The following is a 10,344-nucleotide window of genomic DNA, read 5'->3' as shown; positions in this document are numbered from 1 at the left end:
CTCCTCTCTCTGTTTCTCTCTATAATAATAATAATAATAATAATAATAATAATAATAGAATGCTGACATCAGAGGTGATTCCCCTCTAGCAACCCCCTCAGTATCTTCATACTTTCTAAAATAATAATGATGATAATGATTTCTTTGAAAGAAAACCAGGGTGTGGGTACAAACTAGCAGAGGGTGGAGACTGGACCGTCTCCTCAAGTCTCACCCGGGTGCCGCCCCGGCTCCACAGCTCCTGGGAAACTGCCCTCAGCTACTGGGTGCTGGTGCCCGGTCCCCAGAGGAGCCCAGCCGCGAGGTCCGCCGCCCAGCTCTCGCCCCTTTATCTCTGCGGATGTTCGGGGCTCAGCGAGGCAGGCATCCTTATCTCCGTCCTCAAGACCAAGTTCTGACTCCCAGATTGGATAAGTGGTCCCTGGTGGTGGCTGCAGAGGAGCACGGCACACCTGGCCCACCCTGGCCTGCCCAGGGGCCTCTCTGCTGCTGTGTGTGGCGGGCCATGTGCCCAGAGCCCCAGCTTCTGGGTCACTCTGAAGACACAGGGGACAGTGGTCAGGGAGGACACCACCCCTCGGATCTCCTCGGCCTCCACAAGGGTTTGAGCCACATGGGGAATCACCCTTTCCACTCACACACTCACCTTTTTTATTTTATTAATGATTTAAGATTGATTTACAAGATTACAAAATAACAGAGGACTAATCCCACTCCGTACCCACCACCAGAGTTCTGAATCCCTGTTCCCTCCGCTGGCAGGTCCAGCAGTTCTCCCAAGGCTGCAGATATGGCTGAACTATTCTTTCTACAATTGTTTGTCTTTATTTCTATAAATTTGCCCATTTTTTCCCCATGGTCCCATCTTCTCTTCCTTTCCAAGTCACACCTACACCTATTACTACATCCAAATCCCCCCCCCCCTTTTTCCTCTTGTCTCCCCGGGTCCTGGGGGAGTTGGGGCTCAGAGCCCTCTGGTCGTCTTCCCCTGACATTTCTCCCCCCCTGGGAGTGTGGACCAAAATTCTTTTTTTTTAAATTGTTGTTATTCGTGTTGTTGTTGTGGGGTAGGGCAGAGAGAAATGGAGAGAGGAGGGGAAGACAGAGAGGGGGAGAGAAAGACAGACACCTGCAGACCTGCTTCACCACCTGGGAAGCGACTCCCCTGCAGGTGGGGAGCCGGGGGCTCGAACCGGGATCCTTACAATGCCAGTCCTTGCGCTTTGCACCACGTGCGCTTAACCTACTGCGCTACTGCCCGACTCCCCCAAATTCTTTATTAGTTGCAGAAGGTGGAGTTCTGGCTTCTATGATCGCTTCTCCACTGGACAGGGATATAGGCAGGTGGATCCATATCTCCAACCTATTTCTTTTTTTTTTTTTCCAGTAGTTCATGTCAGACGGGTAATGTGCCAACGTCGTAACAAGGTTTATGGGTGGCACACCTCACGCAGTCGCATGACAACCCAATCATCACACTTATGAACTACAAAAGGATCCCTATTTCTTTTTCAATATTTAATTTAATTTAATTATTTATTTATTTTACCAGAGCACTGCTCAGCTGTGGCTTATGGTGGTGTGAGGGGGATTGAGCCTGGGACTTCAGAGACTTAGCCATGATAGTCTCTTTGCATAACCATTATGCTATCTACCCCTGCCCTCCCCCCAGCCTATTTCTTTCCCTAGTGTAGGAGGGCTCTGGAGAGCTGATAGTCAACATTACTGAGGTCGCCTGCTCAAGGAAGTCAGGATGGTGTCATGGTAGCATCTGCAACTTGGTGGCTGAATGGTAGTAAGATATAAAACAAGACAAAATGATTAATGAATAGGAACCAAAAAGTAGGAATAGAGCAGATGGGAATAGGAATCTTAGGGCGGGAAGAAGCTGGAAAGTCTATTTTAGGCATATTCCTTAGGACCTAGTTTTTGCTTAAGTTTGATAGCTAACATGCAAGTGGACTGAAAGTATTGTCTGGGAGTGCTGGGTGGTGACATACCTGGTTGAGTGCACATGTCACAATGCATAAGGACCTGGGTTCGAGCCCCTGGTCCCCACCTGCAGGGGGAAGGCTTCGTCTACAAGTGTCTCCTGCCTCTCTCCCTATCCTCCCCTTCCTCTCAATATCTGGCTGTCTCTATCCAATAAATAAATAAAGATAATAAAAAATTTTGAAAGTATTGTCTGGGAAGATGGTGTCAGAGTTGAGAACAGGGCTGGAAAGCTGCACCAGGGCAGAGAGCAGCTCCCAAACATGAGGAAAGTGCAGAAATACCACTGACTGTTAACCCCATGGATCTGACCCAGGGCCCGTGTCTGTTCACAGTCAGCACAGGAGCCTGTGTGCCCTCCGATCCCTGTCAGTCTGAGCTCACAGCCCACAGTCCCGGCTGGAACCTTCCAGGCTGCTCTCAAGTCAGGACCCGTCTTCTCCGAGGGGTAGAGCAGGCTGACCGGCCTCATTTACTCAATTCTCACTCTCATCTTCAGGGCTCTCATTCCATTGGTGTCTTTGGAGCACTGTGACTAGTCTGTGCTCCCTCTGGGATAGAAATGTGTCTCCAGATGCAATTCCTGTCCAACAGAGGGGTCTGCAGCTGTCCACACTTGTGGCATCCCCAGAGACGATGTCCTGGGCCAGGCCACTTCTGCCTGTGGCTTCCTGTGGTCATTCTCTCACCACTCTGCTGCTAGCTGAGACCTGTCTGGAATTCATGTGATATATATTCATTCCATGAGGGGGAGGGTTTCCTGTTTACTTCTGTATTTCCAGAGTTCACCTGGGCTGTCTATGGGCTTTGTGGATGTTGACACAGATCAAGAACTTGGGGCGAGACTGGCATAGAGGAGCGCCCTGTACAGTCACCTGGGAAAGCTGCTTCTCTGGAAGATGCCATGAACCCACAGCAGACTCCTCAGGAGTGGAGGAGGCAGCATAATGGGGCCGGGTGATGGTGCACCCTGTTCAGCACACACATTATCAAGCACAAGGACCTGGGTTCGGGCCCCCAGTCCCCACCTGCAGGGGGGAAGCTTCACAAGCGATGAAGCAGGGCTGCAGGTGTCTCTCTGCCTCTCTCCCTCTCTGTCTCCCCTTCCCTCTTGATTTCTGGCTGTCTCTATCCAACAGACAACTAAAGATAATAATTTTAAAAATTTAAATCTTTATTTATTTATTGGATAAATAAATCCAATAAATAAATCTAGAAGAAAGGGGGAGAGAGAGAGACACCTGCAGCCCTGCTTCACCACTTGCGAATCTCTCCCCCTGCAGGTGGGGACCGGGGGCTCGAACCTGGATCCTTGTGCACTGTAACATGTGCGCTCAACCAGGTGCGCCACCACCCAGCTTCCTTAATTTTTTTCTATAATAGGGATGAAAAGGGAACAAGGGTTAAGCTGCCTCTGGAGAGGGGCTGAGGCCAGGAAAAGTGTGTGAGACCCAGGAAGCCGTCCACCCTCTCCCTTGGAGGAAGCAGAACCCACCCAGCATGGAGGCATCAGCAGGCGCACTGGGTCCAGCTCAGAGCGTGCTCCTCCAGTGCTCACAAGGTTCAGCCGGCCAGGCGCAGGGATAACGGCATCAAAAACGCAAAATGGATTTCGGGCCATCTGGAGGGTGGGACCAAAGGGCAGAACTCATCCACCCCAGACCTCCAAGCAAGTGCCAACCCTGCTGCACACAGGAATGTGTGACACCCACAAGGACGGGAAAGGGGGGCACAGCCTGTTCCCTGGGGACCCTTCCTGCCTGTCCCCAGTCTGGTCTTTTTCTCACGTCCAACGTCACTTTCCGCGGCTCAAGATACAAGCACAGTGTTGTCTTGGTGTTAGCCTGAGTGCATGTACTTGAAACAGACACCGATGTGAATAGTTTTTTAAATTTATTTTCTTTTTTTTTTTGCCTCCGGGGTTATAACTGGGGCTCGGTGCCTGCAGGTGTCTCTCTCCCTCTCTGTCTCTCCCGCCCCTCTCAATTTCTCTGTCTCTATCCCATAATAAAGAAAGATAGGGAGTCGGGAGGTAGCACAGTGGGTTAAGTGCAGCTGGTGCAAGGGCCTGCTTAAGGATCCCGGTTTGAGCCCCCGGCTCCCCACCTGCAGGGGAGTCGCTTCACAGGAGGTGAAGCAGGTCTGCAGGTGTCTGTCTTTCTCTCCCCCTCTCTGTCTTCCCCTCCTCTCTCCATTTCTCTCTGTCCTATCCAACAACAACAACATCAGTAACAACAACAATAATAACTACAAAAACAATTTTTAAAAAACAAGGGCAACAAAAGGGAAAATAAATAGATAAATATAAAAAATAAAGAAAAAAATTAAGAAAGATCTTTTTTAAAAAAATGAAAGAAATATTTGAAAGAGAGAGGGAGAGAGAGAGAGAGAGAGACAGAGAGACACCTGCAGACCCGCTTTGCTGCTTTTGAAGCTTCCCTCTTGGGGCGTGACTCAGTGAGGCACAGGCAGGCCTGCTGGGCCAGAGGGAGGGTCCTCTGCGGCCTGAGGCTGTGGGCCGTCCTGCACTTGCTTCGGTCCCTTGGAAACCAGGAGCCTGTAGAGGGAAGAGAGGATAAACTCCACCAGCTGCTCAGTACGGAGGAGACTTCCCAGTCACTAGAGAGGAGGTGACTCCTGAGGTCTCTCTTTCTCTCTCTCTCTCTCTCTTTCTCCCTTCCTCTCTCTCTCCCTCTTTCTCTCTCTCTCTCTCTCCATGAGGGCACCATCACTCTGGCCTCGGGTGCTGGGCCCTCTGCAGCTAGGAGCACCCGCAGCCCAGCCTCTCCCTCTGCACGGTCCTCAGGGTGGGGCTAGGCTGGGAAGGAGGCCCTAGAATGAGCTGGAGCCTCGGGGATCCTGCTGCTCAGCCTCCAGCCAAACAGAGAAAGGCCTGAGGAGCAGAAACCCTAACCTCAGGTCTGGATCCACCTGCCAACCAACACCCAGGTGCAGCGGAGACGGGATGACAGAAGCCAGAACGCCCACCTTCTGCTCCCCAGAAAGAACTGTGGTCCATGCAGCTTTCTAGCCCTATTCTCAGCTCTGACACCATCTTCCCAGAATAGTTCTAGTCCACCTGCATGTTAGCTGTCAGGCTCCGGCAAGAATTATTAAAGCCATGGCCCCCTAGGAACATACCTAAAATAGACTCCTAGCATCTTTCTACATGAAGACCCCTAATCTCATCTTCTCTATCTCTACCTTTGGGTTCCTAGTCATTAAAATTTTTAAAAAACATTTATTTATTTATTTCCTTTTTGTTGCCCTTGTTGTTTTTATTGTTGTTGTAGTTATTATTGTTGATGTCATCATTGTTGTTGGATAGGACAGAGAGAAATGGAGAGAGGAGGGGAAGACAGAGAGGTGGAGAGAAAGACAGACACCTGCAGACCTGCTTTACCGCCTGTGAAGTGACTCCCCTGCAGGTGGGGAGCCGGGGGCTTGAACCGGGATCCTTATGCCGGTCCTTGTGCTTTGCACCACCTGTGCTTAACCCACTGTGCTACCGCCTGACTCCCTTATTAAACAATTTGTCCTGCTTTATATCTCACCACCTCTCAGCCACCAAATTGTAGGTGCTGCCATGATGCCACCCTGACCTCCCTGGGCAGACGCCGTCACCATGTGTCCTGGAGCCTCCCCTCCCCAGAGCCCTGCCCCACTAGGGACAGACAGACACAGGCTGGGGGTGTGGGTCCACCTGCCGACACCCATGTCCAGCGGAGAAGCAGTGACAGAAGCCAGAACTCCCACCTTCTGCTCTCCATGAAGAATGTGGGTCCAGACTCCCAGAGGGATAAAGAACAGGGAAGCTTCCAATGGAGGGGAGGGGACAGGGAGCTCTGGTGGTGGGAGCTGTGTGGAATTGTAGCCCTGTGATCTTATAGTCTTGTTCATCATTATGAAATCACAATCAAAAAGAAAAGAAAGAAGGAGCCCCAGCCTTCTCAGGACCTCGGGCAGGTGGGGGCCTTCTTTCTAGCTGTGCTGGGACAAGCAGCTGGAGGGGATGTGGCCAGGACCCCCACCGCTTGCCCATTCTGTCCCCCCACCACTCTGAGGGACAGTACCAACCTTTTTGAAGATTTTATTTATTTATTTATTTATTATTGGATAGAGACAGAGAGAAATTAAGAAGAGAGGGAGAAAGAGAGAGACACCTGCAGCCCTGCTTCATCACTTGTGAAGCTTTCCCTCTCCAAGGGCTTGAACCTGGGTCCCTGTGCACTGTAATGTGCCACTGCCTGGCCCCCGTTTCTCTCCCTCTCTATCTCCCGTATCCCTCTCAATTTCTGACTATGTCTGTGTAATAAACAGATAAGTAACATCAATAAAATAAGTAAGCTAAAATAAAAAGAAAGGGAGGTCCAGAGAAAAGGGCCCTTTGATCACCTGGGAGCAGCAAGGCTTCAAAGTGCGTCAAGCCCAGCCACACGCCGTGCTCCCAAGGCCCTGTCACCGGCAGCTCCTTGCTTTTTACATTTTTTTATTCTGGACAGAGGCCTGGTCACCCGTCTACTTGTAGCCAGAAGGCACCCACATAATCCCAAGATTCAATCCAAACAGCCACACTTCCAGATATTCATTCCTTTATTTATTATTTACACCACACCTACTTCGAAAAAATATTTGGGGTGGCTCACAATGAAAATCACTCAGCGACAGAACTCCTCAGATGTGAAGCTCCTCAGGCAGTCGGAGCCTTTCAAGACCTTCAGACTGCCGGGAGTGGTTTGTTTTTTTAAGGACAAAAGAGGTTTTGACCTCGGGGACTTGAGAGGGTCAGGGACTGAGCAGCTATTTAAAGATACCCAATCAGGCTGAGCAGTCAGAACTGGGGCATCTGATAAAGAGAGGACAGGCGGGCATTTCTCTCTGAGAGCTGACAGCCCAGATGACCAGGGATGGCCAGAACAAGCTCTGCCTTGAGAGAACAGGGAAGCGAGGGGGCTGTAGACAGCACTGCAGTTGCCAAGAATCCAGACATGGGCTGGGGAGATGGCTCTGTGGTTCTGCAAAATACTTACATACTTGAGGCTCTGAGGTCCCAGGTTCAGTCCCCAGCACCACCATCAGCCAAAGATCAGCAGGGCTCTGGTCTCTCTCCTTCTTTCTCTCTCTCAACTAAATAAGTCAAACTAATTAAAAACGTTTTTAAATAAAGAGGGGGGCTGTGTGGTGGTGCACCTGGTTTAGCGCACATGTCACAGGGCACAAGGACCCGGGTTTGAGCCCCCGGTCCCCACCTGCAGGGGGAAAGTTTCCTGAGTGGTGAAACAGGGCTGCAGGTGTCTCTGTGTCTCTCCCTCTCTATCTCCCACTCCCATCTTGCGCTCTGGCTGTCTCTATCCAGTAAATAAATAAAGATTTTTTTTTTTTTAGAGTATTAATAGGCCTATCCCCAGAATGAGGAAGTGGGAGAGAAAATCCCTTAAGCCTGTATGGATTACTTGTGGTGCCATTTTTAAATTCCTAAGAAACTGAAGTTGGCTGGTGAAAATACGAACAAGCTTTGAGGTTGATGTGAGATAAGATTCTCCTGCGGTGGTCTGGGAGGTGGCACAGTAGTAAAGCTTTGGACTCTCAAGCATGAGGTCCTGAGTTGGATCCCCGGCAGCACATGTGCCAGAGTGATGTCTGGCTCTTTCTCTCTCCTCCTATCTTTCTCATAAATAAATAAAATCTTTAAAAAAATAGAGAAGATTCTCGTGGGCAGCGCTGGTGGGGGCGGGACTGCAGGGCGTTTGGAAGCAGAGTGGGGAGCTTGTCACCATCTGAGAGGCCAGTGCTGCACCACACGCATGAGCTGACCCGCCCCACTCGCCCTCGGACAACACGCCTCAGACACGGTCTCTGGAGAGTGAGCACATGGCCCAGGGCGCCGGTGCAGAACGACCCAGCCTGCCTGGTTCCAGTCCCGATACCGTCACTTAGCAGGTGCAGACCTGTTTGTCCTCTGCCTTCCTGTCTGTCAACAGGGGCTCCATATGTCACTACCAGCTCCTAGACCTGCTACCAAGGCTGAAGGAGCTGACAAAATAGCTCACCGAAGCAGCACTCTGCTTTGCCGTGTGCATGGCCCAGGGCCAAGCCTGGCCCCCACAGCACTGAAGGAAGCTTTGGCACTGTGGTCTCTCTCTCTCTCTCCTCTCTCTTTCTCTCTCTCTCTTGCTCTCTTTCTTTCTCCTCTCTCTCTCTCTCTCCTCTGCCTCTATCTAAAAAAACAAGTGATGCTCTGGTCTCTCTCCTTTATCATAAACTAATCTTTAAAAAAATGACATATTGCACCAAAGTAAAGGACTCTGGGGTATGGCGGGCGGTGGAGGGAGGTTCAGGTCCTGGAACATGATGGCAGAGGGGGACCTAGGCGGGGAGTGAGAGTGTTAGGTGGAAAACTGAGAATTGTTACACACATACCGACTATTGTGTTTTATTGTCGACTGTAAACCGTTAATCCCCCAATAAAGTGGAAAAATAAAAACCGTTATGAAGATGAAGTGACTTAGTGTCAGGCCTGAGAGAGAGGTCACTGCAAACCCTGTGTGTGGGGGGGACAGCATAGCTGGGTCTGTCACCAGGCCTTCTGTCTCCGGCATGGGCCTGAGGACGCTGGGCTGGGCCTTCGCTCTTCAGCCTGACTCCGAGTCAGCAGTCTGCTCTCTCGGGAGGTGGTTAGGAGGGCCGGGTCAGGCACTCTCAACCTGCTGAGGCAGAATCTTGTTCTGTTTTCTTTTATGAGAACACTACTCAACTGTGGCTGGTGGTGTTGTGGGCGACAGAGTCCGAAAGTGTGGAACCTCAGGTATGAAAGTCTGATGCAGAAAGTCCTGTGAGACGTTTACCCAGAGTTCTTGGTCTTTGAAAACAAGTAGGATATGTGCTTGGCCAGCCCATGTCTGACTGTTAGCAAAGAAACCACAGTCGGAGAGCATCCTGTTGGGCTGACCGTGCAGAAGAATGAAACTGAGCCACTACATCGCACAACACAAAAGTCAACTCCAAGTGGATCAAGGGCTTGGATCTTAGACCAGAAATGGTCGAATACTTAGAGGGAAAATATTGGCAGAACTCTTGTCCATCTAAATTTTAAAGGCATCTTCAGTGAAACAAGTCCAATTACAAGGAAGACTAAATCATAACAACAAATATAAAACACCAAGGGCAACAAAAGGGAATAAATAAACAAACAAACAAATAAATAAAAAACAAGGAAGACTAAATAAAAAATAAACCAATGGGACTACATCAATTCATTGGGAAATTGTGAGGATGTGGTAGGGCTTGACCTGAGGAGTGTGTCTGTCCTGTCAGTCTCTCTCTCTACAGAAAGGCTGAGCAAGGATGGACAGGAGTAACCCCAAAAGTTTGCCTCGTCTTATCAGACTCCCTGCCTCACAAAGCACCCTGCACTCCTGATACTATGGCCTGCTCCCTTATAATCTGCATAATCATTGTTTTGCCTGAAAGATCCCCACCCACTCCATTCCTTTGATCTATCTTCTTTCTACCCTCAAGACCCTCCCTGCCTACAGGGTCTTATTATTATTAATCCTACCAGTTAAAACCCTCGCAACAGTTGCTAAGGGAGTTCCTACCTTTCCCAGCCCCTTTTGCCTTTCTCTGCCCCTTTCCAAACCATGTCAAGCCATTTCCATTTCCGACTTGCCACTTCCCGGGTCCAACCTTTAAAAGCTTGGGCTCCCTGATCGATAAAGAATCGAATTGCCTCGCCGCCACGAGCTCTGTTCCTGGGTCATCTCCCTCGTGTCGCTGAGTGAGTAGCAGCAGCCCAGGCTGGTTCTGGTCGCGTTGTCTCCAACCCAGAGAGTACGTGCCCGGGAAGAAGCACCCCAATGCTAGCCCGACAATCAGCTGAAGAGCTTCTGCACAGCAAAAGAAACCATCACCCAAACAGAGAGACTTCTCACAGAATGGGAGAAGATATTCACAGGCCATACATCAGACAAGAGGCTGATAACCAAAATATATAAAGAGCTCACCAAACTCAGCAACAAGAAAACAAATGACCCCATGAAAAAAATGAAAAGAATATTCACCATTGAAAAGATCCAAAAGGCCAATAAACATAAATGCTCCAAGTCTCTGATTGTCAGAGAAATGCAAATAAAGGCAACAATAAGATACACTTCACTCCTGTGAGAATGTCACACATCAGAAAAGGCAACAGTAGCAAATTCTGGAGACGGTGTGGGGAAAAGGACCCTCCTGCACTGCTGGTGGGAATGTCAATGGGTCCAGCCCCTGTGGAGAGCAGTCTAGAGACTCTCAGAAGGCTAGAAGTGGGAGTCAGGCAGTAGTGCAGCGGGTTAAGTGCAGGTGGCACAAAGC

The 10,344-nt window shown here is 50.0% G+C and overlaps 1 non-coding gene across 1 annotated transcript; it reads right to left on the bottom strand.

The window, feature by feature from the left end:
• Positions 1–1,394: 1,394 nt before the first annotated feature.
• Positions 1,395–1,498, bottom strand: LOC132532932 (small nucleolar RNA U13). Its single transcript, XR_009544844.1, has one exon. It is a non-coding gene; the product is annotated as a small nucleolar RNA U13 (small nucleolar RNA).
• Positions 1,499–10,344: the final 8,846 nt, after the last annotated feature.

Source organism: Erinaceus europaeus, chromosome 14 (assembly GCF_950295315.1).
Source record: "Erinaceus europaeus chromosome 14, mEriEur2.1, whole genome shotgun sequence".
Lineage (NCBI taxonomy): Eukaryota > Metazoa > Chordata > Mammalia > Eulipotyphla > Erinaceidae > Erinaceus > Erinaceus europaeus.
This window is presented reverse-complemented; position numbering and strand designations above follow the sequence as displayed.